At 37.8% G+C, this 16,943-nt stretch overlaps 1 protein-coding gene and 1 long non-coding RNA gene across 4 annotated transcripts in view; both read right to left on the reverse strand.

Annotated features, from left to right (window-relative positions):
• LOC107561556 (uncharacterized) overlaps nt 1–8,210 on the reverse strand; it is a 16,183-nt gene extending 7,973 nt beyond the window's left edge. The window contains exons 1-2 of the long non-coding RNA XR_001605867.1: nt 8,200–8,210; nt 6,487–6,490 (exon numbers count right to left, since the gene is read on the reverse strand). This is a non-coding gene — a long non-coding RNA (uncharacterized lncRNA). The remainder of the gene's footprint in view (nt 1–6,486; nt 6,491–8,199) is intronic.
• LOC107561555 (protocadherin-7-like) overlaps nt 1–16,943 on the reverse strand; it is a 156,211-nt gene that overhangs the window by 66,661 nt on the left and 72,607 nt on the right. The window lies entirely within an intron of this gene.

Below are 16,943 nucleotides of genomic sequence, written 5' to 3' on the forward strand. Positions count from 1 at the left end.
CCATATATATATATATATATATATATATATATATATATATATATATATATATATATATATGATTTGATAAATCATGTACTAGCAAGTGAAGTGAAGTGACAGGAAATGCTAGGAGTGAAAGATAGGAGAACTCTCTCTGTCCTGTCTGACTTTGCCACTGTCCGGCTGCATGGTCTCCATGGAGATCGGCTAAATAAAGTAAGTGGACTTTCTCTCCATGATGAGAAATGGGCCATGAGGTTTATGCATCCTTAGTACCCTCCAGTAGCCCCCCAGAGATACACACACTAAGTGTGCAGGCACAAGGACATCATAAGATTCTGTACATTTATTATGACTGAAACATAATAAAATGTAGAAACATAGAAAAAAATTACTAGTCAGCTGGATATTGTCAGAAAATAAAATCTGAAATCATCCTGAAGGAGTTTATTTTGGAGTAATGACCAACTGACCGTGCATTGCAGTGGCAAGCTAACGTTTGTGTATAAGACAAGAGTCAGTATATTGGTCATTATACAAAAATGCCATGGCTGACTAATCAGAATCCATTATTTCAGAATCCATTATTTCAGAGAGCCGTATAGTGTGCCTTCATATATCAAAGATGTGACACCAAGCATGTCCATTATAGCACAGGGCGTCTGAGGCCACTCGTACAGGCACACCTGACAAGCACCACGTGTTTCTTTCCCTGAACGTTAATACTCTCTTCTAACCTTTTCACTGGAAAAGGCTTCATTGATTTAAACAGACCACAACTATTTCACCTGCCGTGGACAGCCTGTGGGAGCCCCAGGGGGTCTGCTGACAGCGGGGCATTGGCCCAGCATGTGGTCCCTATCTGGGGACCGGGCAAGAGCCCACCAACTGGATAACTAATGCTTACCACTGCATCCTGTGTTGGTAGATTTCAAGTTAGAAAGTGCTGTGTGTGTGAGTGGGAGAGAGAAAGAAATGAGAGAAAAAAGTGATTGAATGTGGGAAGGTGTTTGGAATTGAGAATATAATGAAAGTAAACATAACTATTTATGCTGAAGAGCTCTAATAAATAGAAATGAAAAACCATGTCACTCCAAAAGCAAACAACAGGGGGCAGCACATAGCTGGAAACTTGTTTAGTACAGAAAGTACAGCCCACCTTTTCTGTTTTCACCTTCGGGAAGAGCAGATGTAATGTTTTGTTTACCTTGATATTACACGTCCAGAGACTCCTTTAAAACAAGGAAACCATGCTTTGTAGATATGAAGAGTGAAATGTAAAAAAAATATATAAAGACATTCAGATGAACTTAAACTGTCCTGCTGTGAGTGCTAATACTAGCTCCCATAACCTGGCTTCAACAGTTTGAATCTGATCTGACTTTGAAGCTGATATTAATATTGGCTTGCTGTACTCTGCTCATAAATGGGAAGGCTGACTGGTTTAAAATGAGCTGCAGCACAGAGCCTAAATTGACATTGAAATCTATTGACTTGCCAGAGACAGAGACAGGGCCGGAATACCAACAGAGAAATGGATTAAACAGACTCATTTTTCATGAAATTAGGAATTACTCATGAGGACAGAAAAAAAAAATCTATCTATCTATCTATCTATCTATCTATCTATCTATCTATCTATCTATCTATCTATCTATCTATCTATCTATCTATCTATCTACAGTATATCTTGCACTTCTTATTCTCAGTCTTTTCCTTTCTCGTTCCCCTCATGCTGTCTGCTGTGATTTGTAGAGACAGCTCTTTACAATACCAGTAAAGCAGGCAGGCCCAGTCCCGGCTAAATGGTCTACAAGAGCCAGTGGCCCACCCTAAGGCAAACATATCCCCCCCTACCTCTGTCTTACACAATCTTCATCACCACACCTGCGTAAGCAGGCATTCAGATTCCAAAAGAGGGCAGGGCTCAACCCAACCGTGATAAATAAGCTACAATAGGATAGCAACCCATCTGTGAGTGGCATATACTATGGAACAAATATCATGAGTCCCTCCGTACGTGCAGATAAACGTGGAAAAGAAATGAAAATCTGTCTCTTTCTGCCGCTCTCGTCGTCTCTGTTTACAGTAGTGTGTTGGGAGCTACAGAGCCAGTGTCATCACACAAAAGGCTGCACTGTCAGCATCTTTCAGCTATCGCCACAGGGACACAAGTGTGTGTATGATTGTGTGTGCCTGCGTGAGAAAAGGATGGAGAGTATTCAAGAAAGAAAGAAAAACAAAGATTAAGAGCTGAGACAGAGAAATAGAGAAAGAGGTCCATTCTTGAGTGCTTCAGATATTGAGTAAGTGCTGAAAGCTGCCCAGAAGCTTTAGCTGGACATTAGTGCCCAGCTCAGCAGCAGAACTTCCTGTGGATCCATCTGCTAAAGTAAGCCATCAGACAGCTGAACCTCGCTCCAGACAGACAAGCCTGACCCCGCTAATCTAGTCTGCCTTAAAAACACCAAAGGAAAGGCTATTTTTGCCTGAGGTCTGTATTGGGAAAATAGTACTGTATTCAGCAAATACCTTTTGCGTTTCACTTATGTAAGTGCCAATTGAATTGTTATTAGTTGTATAAGAAATGTTAATCCAGTCAATGAAAATACCTACGAATCATTACAGTCATTAACAAAGAGCTTTTAGATTTTGTCAGAGATATACCAAAAAAGAGACAAATCATCATGATGATAATTAAACATATTTGGTTAAATCATACTGTTGAATAAAATATGACAAGGCTACTGCAAGAAACACAGGCAATAACTAATAGCAACAATATTGTATTATTACAGCAAAGTCACAATAATGCTATTGTTTGTGCTTTTTTCGCTTGCTAAAGTTGCAAATACAAAATTGAACATTTGGGTAAAATTTGCACTGAAATAGAACCAACTAAAATACTGACTAAAAATGCGGAATATGACATGACTACGACTAAACAGGAGTTAAAATGAGCACGGCTAATACAGTAAGTGGTAGTATTTCAAACTTCCTATTTCTGTCTGCTCAGCCTTCTGCTATGAAATATTAAAGAGTAGCTTGACATCATGCTCTAAGCTCCTATATAAAATTATTATCCTGTAACAGCGGCTTAACAGACATTCATATGTTAAAAATCAATATTTCTCCAACCTGTCAACAGTGTGCTGTAGTGATTGAGGCAGTGGCCTCTCACTCTGACATTGAGCTTGAGGGAACAAGGTCGGCCTTCCAGCTGTCATCGCAGCCCTGGTGTTGTATAATTCTCATCGGCAGCTCTATTTCGTTTTTTCCCTCCCAAACAGTGTTGATTCATTTGGGAGACGGGCGGAGTGAGGGAGGAAGCCGAGGAAGAGCGAACAGCTCAGACGGTCTAGAGAGAGCCAGATTAAAGCTGACACAAAGAGCGTTTTGATTAGGCGTCATGGCCGGCGCAGCGTGATGACTTTTATGCTATCTACTGCAGCCACGCGTGACTAAAGGGTTATTTAACGCAAAACCCCAGCCAGGGAGCAGAGAGGTCGTAATGGCATTGACTCATTGTCGCATCGCTAATAGATGCAGCTTGCTGGAGATCGTTAACATACTTTTCCCTTGTCCTGCAATAAAAGAGCCATATTGCTGTACGGGTGTGCAGTTTGTGTAGAGGGAAAGATGACAGAGGAGGAGGATCTTCCCTCACTTTTCTACAGGTGTGCTCTGGTTAATCTGTCTGTCGTCTGTTTGGCAGTTGCTTGTTGTGTCAGCTGGTCTGAGGAAACAGGTGGGACATGGTCCTGAGTGAAGATAATTAAACACCCTTTGTGAAGGAGAGCCCTTCATTGCTCTTCCCTTTTTTCTCTTTTTCTCCATCTTCCTCCCTGACAGCGTGATATGGTAATGCAGGCCCTTGACTTTGGGAACTCAACCCCAGGTTCAGGACGTGTCACTCACCAGGAGTCAGTAGGGGGCGCACTATTGAGCTCAATTACCATAAGCTGTCAATCAAACGGGCCTAGCATACAGCTATTAGTCATTATCTCTACTTTAAAGGACACAGATACCCTTCAAAATTAAAAGCCTTGTAACATGATGCGCCAGGGCATTAACAGAGGATTTTCTAAGTACATAGAGTAAATGCTTGTATAAGAGTTTCAAAAAGATTTTAGCAGGGTTGTAAATTGATTAAAAGTTTAATCAAATTAATTACAAGATATGATTTTTAATAAATCAAATTAATCACAATTAATGTATTGCATATATCAATATTTCTGTAGAAGTGTTGCTCATATAAGTCAGGGGTATGATTAGATGAGTTATATTTTTGCATTAATTAACATATTAATTAATTTAGCATAATAAACACATTTTTAACGTGTTTAGTGTCACATAGATCTTTGTAATGCTGATTGGTGCTCAAGGATTAAAAAAAAATATATAACAATAATAATTTCTTAATATTATTAATGTTGAAAATAGTTGTCCTACAGCATAGTGACTTCGGATTGATATTACAATAGACTGAAATAAATACTAACATGCATGCAAAAGGACCAATACATTTTTATATAAATGATTTCAAATTAATCACAATTAATGTATTGTATATATCAATATTTCTGTAGAAGTGTTGCTCATATAAGTCAGGGGTATGATTAGATGAGTTATATTTTGCATTAATTAACATATTAATTAATTTAGCATAATAAACACATTTTTAACGTGTTTAGTGTCACATAGATCTTTGTAATGCTGATTGGTGCTCAAGGATTAAAAAAAAATATATAATAATAATAATTTCTTAATATTATTAATGTTGAAAATAGTTGTCCTACAGCATAGTGACTTCATATATCAATATTTCTGTAGAAGTGTTGCTCATATAAGTCAGGGGTATGATTAGATGAGTTATATTTTTGCATTAATTAACATATTAATTAATTTAGCATAATAAACACATTTTTAACGTGTTTAGTGTCACATAGATCTTTGTAATGCTGATTGGTGCTCAAGGATTAAAAAAAATATTTAAAAACTAATAATAATAATAATAATTTCTTAATATTATTAATGTTGAAAATAGTTGTCCTACAGCATAGTGACTTCGGATTGATATTACAATAGACTGAAATAAATACTAACATGCATGCAAAAGGACCAATACATTTTTATATAAATGATTTTTGTGAGCCAAATCCACATGCTAACTCATGCAAATGCACAGATTGATGTACAAATCATCTCCTTGTGCTTAGTGATGTTTAGATCCCGACTCACACAGAGCATCTGCCTCACTCAGTGGCCGTAATTACCAGAGAATCCTCCAGAAGTATTCTCATATCACGGCAGGACTGGCTGTCGAGAAGGATTATTTCCCCGCTCTCTGACTAGAACACCGATGGCTAGCCAACAGAATGGACTGTCAGCTTGTGTAATCACCCCAATAAAAAAGCACAGACCTCGTATTCCGTCTCAGTTCTGCGGAAGCCATTTTAAACACTCATATCAAAGCCTCTCTTTCTGTTTTACTCTCTTTCTTACCCCTCTCAGCTCTTTTTTAAATGCGATCAATTAATTACTGCATTTCATTAGCACAAGATCATTCATTCTAATGTGATGTGAAATATATTACATCAGGATAAGAAGTGTCTCAATGCACACCAATAATCCTATAGACAGGAGAATTACTGTTTGCTACACTCAAGCCAGTTCAGTATTTGACATGTTGATCCATAGAGTTCATTTTAAAACATTCATTCTCAAAACAGACCATAGCTAGGGTGGGACTCTCTGCAAAATGGTGACATTTACGATAGTTTACTAGATTTACAATCTACAGCGTGTATTAGGGTCAGCAATTAACGGAGCATCAAATCAAAAATGGCAAGAAATGTCATTGTAACTTTTTGTAAAATTCTGATTTTTGTAAAATCTGATACACAGTTATATTCTGATCTAGTTTTGAGGCTCTTAAAGGGGTCATATGATGTTGCTAAAAAGAATATTATTTTGTGTATTTGGTGTAATGAAATGTGTGTATGCGGTTTAAGGTTAAAAAACACATTATTTTCCACATACTGTACATTATTGTTTCTCCTCTATGCCCTGCCTTTCTGAAACGTGTCGATTTTTACAAAGCTCATCGGTCTGAAAAGTGAGGTGTGCTCTGATTGGTCAGCTATCCAGTGCGTTGTGATTGGCCGAATACCTCAAGCGTGTGACGGAAATGTTACACCCCTAACATCCTGTGATGCCCTGGCTGGCCGGAGAGGCGAGAAAAAAACATTAAAACCCATTATAAACGAGGCATTTGTTGCATCCAGTGGAGACATAATTATGGATTATAATGACATATACTGTCTTTTCATTCGTTGCATCGCGCCACGTAAACATAAAACCATGTCTGCATTTGTGATCGGAGAAATGACAAACAACTTACTTTGATTTTTTTTTAATATGATTTTACTAATTTTCCTATGCATATGCATGCATTTAATATTTGTGTATATTTTGTTGCTAACTTAGACTGTTCAAAATCACACTCCTATGAGGTCTATTTCTGTTAGGATGCTGCCTTAGAAGGTAGATACGTATGTAGGCAGCTAGACAGCAAGGCAGCTTGTATTATATTGTCAAAATCAAATATTCCCTCATGAAGGTAAAAAAGGCGCATACAATCAACATCAGATAGCCAATAATAAATAAAATAAATCAATTTACAGTGGGTACGGAAAGTATTCAGACCCCCTTAAATTTTTCACTCTTTGTTATATTGCAGCCATTTGCTAAAATCATTTAAGTTATTTTTTTCCTCATTAATGTACACACAGCACCCCATATTGAAAAAAAGTAAAAAAAAATAACAAATGATTTTAGCAAATGGCTGCAATATAACAAAGAGTGAAAAATTTAAGAATACTGAATACTTTCCGTATCCACTGTATATATCCATGAGCCCGTGAGTTCTGTGATGTCAAGTGATTTGAGGAGAATCAAGCATTCAGATCAACACTAACATGATTACTGAGCCCATCATCTCTCCTCACTGTGTATATTTAAATGCCTTTTCCCTTCACTCTTCTCTTTGTGTGTGAAAACTCCTCATGCTGCATAAGTTAAGGGACTGATGTGAGGAAAACTGGTCGGCCATAATCCACTTACTGATGTAAACACACAGATCTCCATTTACAGGAACGGCCTCTGATCCAATAACACACCTTCGGCCCTGGAGGGACTGAATGAGCGCGCCTGTCGAAATGCTGAAAAAGTCAAGACTGGAATGGCTTGGACTTATTGCATTATTAGTATTATTGGACAATCTTTAAAACTAATATCAAAATATAAAATTCTGAATTCAGATCAGGAATTCTGTCGTCCATGCTTGTCGGTTTAATGTGCTTCAGCAGATGTTTAATCACTATTGTTTGTGTGTGTGTCTGAAAGTAATCTAGGCTATTGCCTACCCAAAATTAGTTAACTAGCCCGTCTTTATTTATTTGTTTTCACCATTTCTTGTTATAGCTCAAAATGACTTATTTCTTACTGTCTGGGACCTTGAGGGCAGACAGAAAGAGAAGGATAAATGGAGGGACAGAGAATGAGAAAAACTAGAACCCTCCCCAAAAAAACCCCAAAGATGGGTAAAATATTTTCCAACCTGATGCCAAGTCAAGCCAAGTCACCCGATGGCAACAGCAACCAATGGCACCATATATTTCCCCTGATACTGTCCCGAGCCACCCTTATCATTGTGTTTACTGTGTCTGTGAGCTCAACAAAACATGGCTGCTGTGTTTAGACAGGCATGCGCCCACACCCGCACGGTTAAGACTGTGGATTGTGGAAAGGCTTTTGTTAAGGCTTCTGCTAATTGCATTCAATTTGTCCAGGAATCCTTCACTTTGTGTATTACTAATATAATCCGACACAGACAAAAGGGGGGATGAACAGGGGTGGATGTTCTGGAGCGGACAGGGGCTAAGCGCCTTGTTTCAGGCAAAAGGCATTTGGTCAAAAGGACATGATCAGACCAGGAACTGAACTGCTAAAGGGTGCTCACATCTGTGAAATGCAGTTGGACTGACAAAACCAGTGGCAATGTGTTTAGTCTTAGGCTGTATTTATTCAGAAATGCCAGTATAAAACGGCATTCACTAATTAATAGAAATCAATACTTTTATTCAGCAAGACTCTATTAAATGGATCAAAAGTGACAGTAAACTTTTACAGTGATACTGTATACTGCAGTAACACACAAAATTTGATTTCATAATTTAAATAAATGCTGTTCTTGTAAACTTTACAAAAAAAAGTAGCTCAACTGTTTTCAACATGAAACATTAATAATCAACATTTCTTAAGCAGCAAATCTGCATATCATTGCAGATATGATTCTGAAGCATCATGTGACACTGAAGACTAATAGCGGCTGAAAATCAATGGCTGCTTTGACACCACAGAAACAAATTACAATTTAAAATACATTAAAATAAATAAGAAATACAGTGAAATATTCAATATTCAAATATATATATATATATTAGGGGTGGAACGGTACACAGTCACGGTTCGGTATGCACCTCGGTTCGGCGGCCACGGTTCGATACAATTTCGGTACAACAGGAAAAAAATTAAATCTACTATGCTCAGTTTATTTTCATTTATTTTGAGCAGACAGTAGTACAAATTACAATGTTTTTCCACCTAGATGTGAAAATACGAAATATTATTACATTGTTATAAAATCTGCAGTACATATATAGGCATACAAAGAATAAATACTTGAAATATATTTGATTTAGTTTACAGATAAACATGGCGAAAAAAACAGTGCGACACGTAATATATACGCTGAGTATATACTCAGCTATATACGCTGAGTTTCAGTTCATTTTTGTGGCAGGCTTAATTTGTTCACAGAAAATAATCTCAAATGGCAGAGAGCTACATCCCATTTGTTTTCTTTATTTTACAAAAGCACAATGTTTTGTTTTCATTGTGAGTGTACACAGACCTTTACACAGTGATGCATTATTAATAAGACAATAAGTGTTTAAAGTTGATTCTGCTGGTATAAGGAAACAGTTGAAGTGATTGTGCCAATGTGCACGCACACACACACACACACACACACAAAACACATCAATTTTTTTAATAATATTAATGCAATATTTCACAATATTACTATTTTTAATGTATGTTGATCAAATTAAACAGTCTTGGAGATCATAAGATAATTATTTCAAAATATATAAATAATAATTGTACAGGCCCTAAACTTTTGTATGGTATTATATGTATCTCATATAATGGGACAGCTCAAAAATTATGGCTACTAATCATCATTCCACACATGTAATAATAATAATTAATAATAATAATTTGTTACATTTATATAGTGCTTTTCTGGGTACTCAAAGCGCTTATGTAGGACTTTGTAGGACTTTCTTCCTTCTGTGGAAAAATAAGATTTAGTTTTGAAGATTTTATTTGCGTGAATTAATCATTCAAACCAGTTTTGTGAACCAGATCAACTGAAAAAAGTCTGAGTTATGCCATATACTTTCATGTCAATTATTTCAATGAATAAGACTTGCATTTAAGTCTATTTGCCACATAAAACTTTCATATGGCTTCAGAAGACTTGACATATTGCATGCAAGCTGTACAGAGCATTTTTATTATTTAGTATATATGTTTTGGAGCAACCCGAAAGTAAGTAAATAATGACAGACTTTCCTTTTTTTGTGTGAAATATACCTTTAACTTGACTGTGTAAAGACAAGAAAGAGAGAGAGCAGGCCGTCATTCATAAAAATGGCTCTGAAACCAGAGACAGTCTCTCTCTCTCTCTCTCTCTCTCTCTCTCTCTCTCTCTCTCTCTCCCGCACCTTCTTACCTCCTTATATTCCAGTGGCCTTCGTTGATACTGCAGTAACCACATACATCCACACAGGACATGATCAACCACATCCTCTCTCGTTTCTAAATCCGACACAGCATCTATTCTCATCTCTCTCGCTCTCTCTCTCTCTCTGTCCACGCTTTTCCTCTTTAATGAATGTTGCAAAGTGACCTGCTGGGGCCCGGCACAGACAGCATGGGTGTTTTGAACTTGCTTATGATACTATTATTAACATGCGTGACGGCGGGCCCTTGTGATGCCTCGCCATGATAAATGAGCATTCGTTAATTACGCACACACACATATTCCAGTGTCCTTCGTTGATACTGCAGTAACCACATACATCCACACAGGACATGATCAACCACATCCTCTCTCGTTTCTAAATCCGACACAGCATCTATTCTCATCTCTCTCGCTCTCTCTCTCTCTCTGTCCACGCTTTTCCTCTTTAATGAATGTTGCAAAGTGACCTGCTGGGGCCCGGCACAGACAGCATGGGTGTTTTGAACTTGCTTATGATACTATTATTAACATGCGTGACGGCGGGCCCTTGTGATGCCTCGCCATGATAAATGAGCATTCGTTAATTGGATGCCGAGAAAACTCCCGTTTCCAAAGCATTTGACACATCCATATCCCCAAACTACCGACTCCTGACGATTTGCAATTAAATAATGGCAGGCAGGAGGAATAGGGGTTCTACAGGACTGGTGGGCAGAATGATTACTGGAGGAACGATATTAAAGAATGCAGCATAAACAGATGATTACAAAAGGGACGGCACCACCTGAGCTACCGGGGAAGAGAGGAGAAAGGGTGCAATAATTACCCATCTAAGAACCGAGAAGACACAAAATCTGTAGAAATGTGTCAGGGGCTTTTGTTTTGAGTCATGTCAATTTGTGTGATAATTAATGGGGATTTTTGTGGATACAGTGGAGTCCAAAAGTCTAAGGTCACCAGTGAAAATGGTTTTATCATGTACTGTTCTAATTCAATGATCATTATTTTGTGTTACAATTGATATTGTCAGCACAACAATATGAGTGAAAAGTTGAATTATTGAATTATTGAATAAAGTTTGTCCTTCTAGAATCTAGAATCAAACTCCACAGGTTTTTGTAAAACCTAATAATCCACCAAGATTTGAGTTAAAATGGTCAATGTCACACATTTTCTAGTGACCTGAAATGGAACATAATTTGTGACCCTGGACCACAAAACCAGTCTTAAATGTCAATTTTTCAAAATTGAGATTTATACATCATCCGAAAGCTGAATAAATATACTTTCCATTGATGTATGGTTTATTAGGAAAGGAATAAATATTGAGAAAATCGCCTTTAAAGTTGTCCAAATAAAGTCCTTAGCAATGCATAGTACTAATCAAAACTGAAGTTTTTATATATTTACGGTAGGAAATTTACAAAATATCTTCATGGAACATGATCTTTACTTAATATCCTAATGATTTTTGGCATAAAAGAAAAATCGATAATTTTGACCCCTACAATGTATTATTGGCTATTGCTACAAATATAGCCGTGCTACTTATGACTGGTTTTGTGGTCCAGGGTCACATTTAAGAATATTAATTATCTACTATTTATGTTGTAATCTTACTTCATTTATTTATTCATTCAAATCCAAAAACATTGTGCATATTTCTATGTTAGAACAAAAAAATTGAGTTCCATTTTGTTTTAATGCAGTCTCAGACTTCTGGATGGAGGCTGGAGGCAAATTTTTCATTTGGCAGGAGCTCTAAAATATAGCGTTCTCTCCACTGGCAGCTATCTTGCAGAGTCTCTTTGCTCCTGACAGTTCACCATCATAGCCAGTAATAAATGCAGAGCTGCTCAGGGCCCTTGGTTGTGGGTTTAAGGAAGATGTTCCTTAGTAATTCCAACCCACAAACAGACAGAGACCAAAGACAAACCTGAGTCGAGAGGAGATTTGCGAGCTCATAAACAGTAAACCGCCTTCTCTCCTAATCACCTTGTACAGATAAAGTGTCTTTCCTCTGCGCCCCACTGCAAACTCAGAACGAGACTTTTGTACACGGTCACATGCATCACTGTAAATCCCACATAAAGAACATCTGTTATTACTATTTCTCAAACACACCCAGAACCAGTCAGCTTTAAAACAATTTATTTTTGTACAGCATTATATTCCCACTGCTACAATGCCTCCATCGGCACTTTCTTTACCAGGCAGAGGGGTGGGATTAATTTATATGTGCAGATTATATATGGGGCCAAAAATTACATAGAGACAAGAAGGAAGATTTAACAGCTAGTGTTGGATAAGCAAAAGTAATCCAAGCTTAATGCATGCACATAAAACTAAATGAAATTAACAAGAAAGAGTGAGGGAAAGGATTGGGTGATGAAAGAAGATGAAGAAAAAGCACAAATATAGACCATCAGGAAATTGTAATTCCCAAGCCTAAAACCATCAGGTCTTGGCTGATAATCTGTTGACCCATTTGATTAATATTAAAAATGGGCGGGTATTAAAATTGTACCATTTTTCATTCTTATTTATTATAAAGAAAGGCGATTTTTCGAGGTGATTTGAAAGGTGAGGTGGGATTAAACTGATGAACGCTTTGCTGACTTTCGTCAAAAAAAACAACAAATGGAACTCAATTGTTTTTGTTCTAACATATAAATATACAGAATGTTACCTTACACAACTTATGGATTCTCCCATCACTATTTAATTTTCTTTCTCCTCTAAAAAAGTGGCCCATTTCTTCTCAGTCTCACCCCCAGAGCAAAACTCTCTGCACCATCAATTATTTCCTTCACTCTCTGAATTAGATCATATAGTTCACCAGGCTGCACTAGCATGACATTGTCTGAACTCAGCACAAGTTCACCTGCAGTGTGAGGCCTGTCATTCAGACAGACGAGTGAAAGTGGTGTCCATGTTGTTTTAGCATTGATGAATGTCTCCAGTGGAAGGCTTTCAGCCTTCTTCTGCTAGTCTGACGTCTGCTCATAATTAGAGGAAAATATTTACCCAAGTCTAGTCTTTGTTAAAAAAAAAAAGGCAATTTGCCAAGTAATGGTGATGGCCGTGAACATTTGAAAACCATTAGGCCAGTCAAATACTCATCAAGTCAAAGCTGGGTTTAGTCATGTAATGTAGTTTTCTTGTGACATGACTGAAACCTTTAAAACACCTCTTTATTGATCTCAAGCAGTTTTGCCGTCCTTAAATTTGATTTGTGTCTCTCATTTCTCTATTCTGTTAAGATTTGCCAATTTCAGCAGAGTCTGAGCAAATACACATGCCAAATCAAAGTGTCAGTCATTAAGTGCTTAATAATATTCTTTCTGATGGATGGTAAATTTACAGATTTTAATTAATCATACTTAAGTTGTATAGCTTGTGTGTGTGTGTGTGTGTGTGTGTGTGTGTGTGTGTGTGTGTGTGTGTTTGTGTGTGTGTGAAAAGGGCCATAGAAATATGACTTCCCAATTTTAAAAAAAAATCCTTCTCCAGAGGCTTTTTCTGTTATGCATTATACACATTTTCATAAACTATCCAGGAACAAGGTTTAATATTCAGAAAACATGGATGTAGTTAAACTACTTTCAACTTGTTGTAATGTATTTGTTATAATGTATACAGTGTAATAGTATTTTCTGACTTTGGAGGTACAACTTCATTTGACACACCTTTCTCACTATGGGGAAAATGCTTCATTTAATAATTCATGACAAATTGTTAGCCAAAAATAGGGTTTTATCCAACATGTGTATTACTATGTTTAAATAGATCTTGGTAACTTTGTGTTCACATAAAATTAATTTTACCTGCCATGTAAAATAATAATAATAATAATAATTTAACATAAAAAAATACAATATATGTGTTCACATTAGACACCTGAATTTACATCTTACTCCATGCTCTCCTTTGTAACATCTTGACTTTTTTTTTTTTATTTTAATATAATTTTTTGAAAATAGTCTCTAACATTTGTTACAGAGAAAAATAACACAACTGTAGTAACACATTACCCTCAACACTAAAAGGATGCCTTGCGAAGCAGACTGATCTAATATTATATATACAGGCAGCACTGTCAGCCATATTGTTCAGTAACAGCAGAGCTAGCGGTTTTCTCCGAAGGGAACCTGCACTATCTAATAAATCACCTCTGTGTATTCAAGACAAATGAGGCCGCTAACATTGCACCTGTTAGCAAATCATCCTCACTCGTATGCAAGGCCTCTAAAGAACAGAGCTTCTTTCATAATAGTGACCACTGCATATAAAGCCACCTCCGTTATAACAAACATGCTAGAAAAGGGGGAGAGAAAGAGAAAAAAAGCTTACAAACAATACAATAGATGGAGGGGGCTTGTGGGGAGGGGGAGTCGTTTTCATTCTAGTTTTTCCGCGGATAAATCGGACACAAATATTTCTTGCCATGGCCTACTTGCTGAGCCTTGGCCTTATGCAGAATTCAGTTCCAATTTGTCGCTTGGCTTCTGCTTGTGTTTGTGTGTGTGCATCCTCAGGGATGGGTGTATTGTTTGTGGGTATTGTGAGTGGATTTGAAGAGCCCATCTTACGGATTAAAACCTCTCTCCGGTTTTGTCAGATCATCCAAGCACTGTGGCACTAAATCAGTGTGGGTGGTTTTTATCATTATGTCAGTCCATCCAACAACAGCCCCCTTCACTACAGCAAATGTTGCGTCTAAAGCCTGCCTCACACTACAGGATTTTTAGCCCGATTTAGCCCCGATTTCCCCCGCCCGAGAATCGGAGCAAAAATCTTGTCGAGCCCCTCGATCGGTCCCGATGTTTGGCGCGGATTATCTGGTAATGTGAGGCGTTCACAGATCGAATCTTGCACCTCCCGATCTGCTCGCACACAAATCAGGGCCGCCCCGATCATATCAAACATGTTTGATATTTAGGATTGAAATCGGGATGATGACGGCTATATGATTACGTCAGTACTTTCACAATAGCCAATGCACGACCGCAAAACAGCTGCTGTACGGCTCCATTGGATAGTCGAGATGGAGGAAACTGCTTCTTGATGTTAGTAACATGACTGTCTGTATAATGTGTCGAAAACCTATCACAACCGCAAAGAGAAAGAGAAGAGCTGGAGTGAAATTGCCTCAGTTTTGAACGTGTATGATGGGGATGGGGGTGGCAGGGGGAGTCACGAGCAGGGGGTCTGGGGGCTTTACTCAAGTTAAAACACTTTCATCATCCTCATGAATGTATGCTGGTTTACCTAATGGCTGCGACACACACCAGTTTTTGTTCTGTGCTGATCACAATCGAATCCTTTCATTATAACATACAGAGTGTATACACAACGATGTTAATAATATATTAATTGCACAGTGTGAGATTCATTGGTCATAACAGAACTTTGTGAGATCACGATGAATTAAGAGTGACAGTTTTTAGTGGTTAAAAAAGGACCGCTCTTTGCGAGCTTTCTAGGCAATAATCCATTTAAAACGTACTTTGTTTTTCGGCCACACACACGTTGCAAAGTTTCGGGAATGACATCCGCATATTTATGCTGGATTCGCTCTCAAAGTAGCAGTGATTGACATGGTGATAACCATAGCAATAGATGGGACAAAATATGTGAAAATGTGCATTAAGACTAGAGCACCCTCACTAATGTCAGAAGCACCTGGTTTACCTAATGGCTGCGACACACACCAGTTTTTGTTCTGTGCTGATCACAATCGAATCCTTTCATTATAACATACAGAGTGTATACACAACGATGTTAATAATATATTAATTGCACAGTGTGAGATTCATTGGTCATAACAGAACTTTGTGAGATCACGATGAATTAAGAGTGACAGTTTTTAGTGGTTAAAAAAGGACCGCTCTTTGCGAGCTTTCTAGGCAATAATCCATTTAAAACGTACTTTGTTTTTCGGCCACACACACGTTGCAAAGTTTCGGGAATGACATCCGCATATTTATGCTGGATTCGCTCTCAAAGTAGCAGTGATTGACATGGTGATAACCATAGCAATAGATGGGACAAAATATGTGAAAATGTGCATTAAGACTAGAGCACCCTCACTAATATCAGAAGCACCCTCAGTGATTATTTCTGGTTGGTATGCTTTTATTGTATAGCCTACAAAAACAACTAAAATAAAATAATTTCATAAATGCATATTTACAATTTAAGCACTTAACTAAAATAAGTATTACATAGTTAAATAAATAACTAGAGAGCAATTGCATTAAATAAGCTCTTCTGGTGTTCAGTGATGCGAGGACAACGTTTGAGCATGTACACGTAATATCTGAGCGAGAGCAGAGCCTATTCATGAAATAAAAAAAAAATGTATAGTTAAAAGCACACGTCCAGTTTTGTATGAGTGAAGGAATCCACGTGCGGATTCTTGCGGTGAGATTCTTGCTCACGCACTACATGGATCGCGTAACATGCGCTCTCGACATTTGTCATTAAGATCACGCTATAGAAACTGCTTAAAACTAAGTATAAAGAAGAGAAGAAAGCGGCCCTAGGCAGCTGCCTACACAGGATCCGCCACTGCCAGATGCAGTTAGAAATTTACTAAAAACAAGCCTATCGCAAGATATCTGGTGGGGGGGGGGCACCTGGAGTGGCCAGACAGATTTCAGGGGGGGCCGGTGCCACTCCTGGCTACCACGTAGACATGCCTCTGGTCACGAGGCGATCACGTGAGGCGCTCCCTCTGGCATGATAATCTTAATATCTTGTAGTGTGTGATGTGCCATGATGATGTAATCTTGTAGTGTGTGCATGTTTAAGATTTGAGAGAAGATAATCTGCTAACATTCACCTTATGCGTGTGCTGCAACCAGATTTCATAACCGGTTAGGATTTTAAAACTCCTGTAGTGTGAGCCCGGCTTAAGGAGGCCTATGCATGGAGATCAAACATCAGAAAGAAAGAAAGCAGGAAAGCAATAAAGAATGTTTAGAACTATGCAGAAGTGTTTAACTATGATGTACTAACACTTAAATTAATCATTTGATACAATGTATTTATTGCATACATGTTTTTACATTGTACTTGTATT

This window comes from Sinocyclocheilus grahami, unplaced genomic scaffold, assembly GCF_001515645.1.
Source record: "Sinocyclocheilus grahami isolate Dianchi unplaced genomic scaffold, SAMN03320097.WGS_v1.1 scaffold779.1, whole genome shotgun sequence".
Taxonomy (NCBI): domain Eukaryota; kingdom Metazoa; phylum Chordata; class Actinopteri; order Cypriniformes; family Cyprinidae; genus Sinocyclocheilus; species Sinocyclocheilus grahami.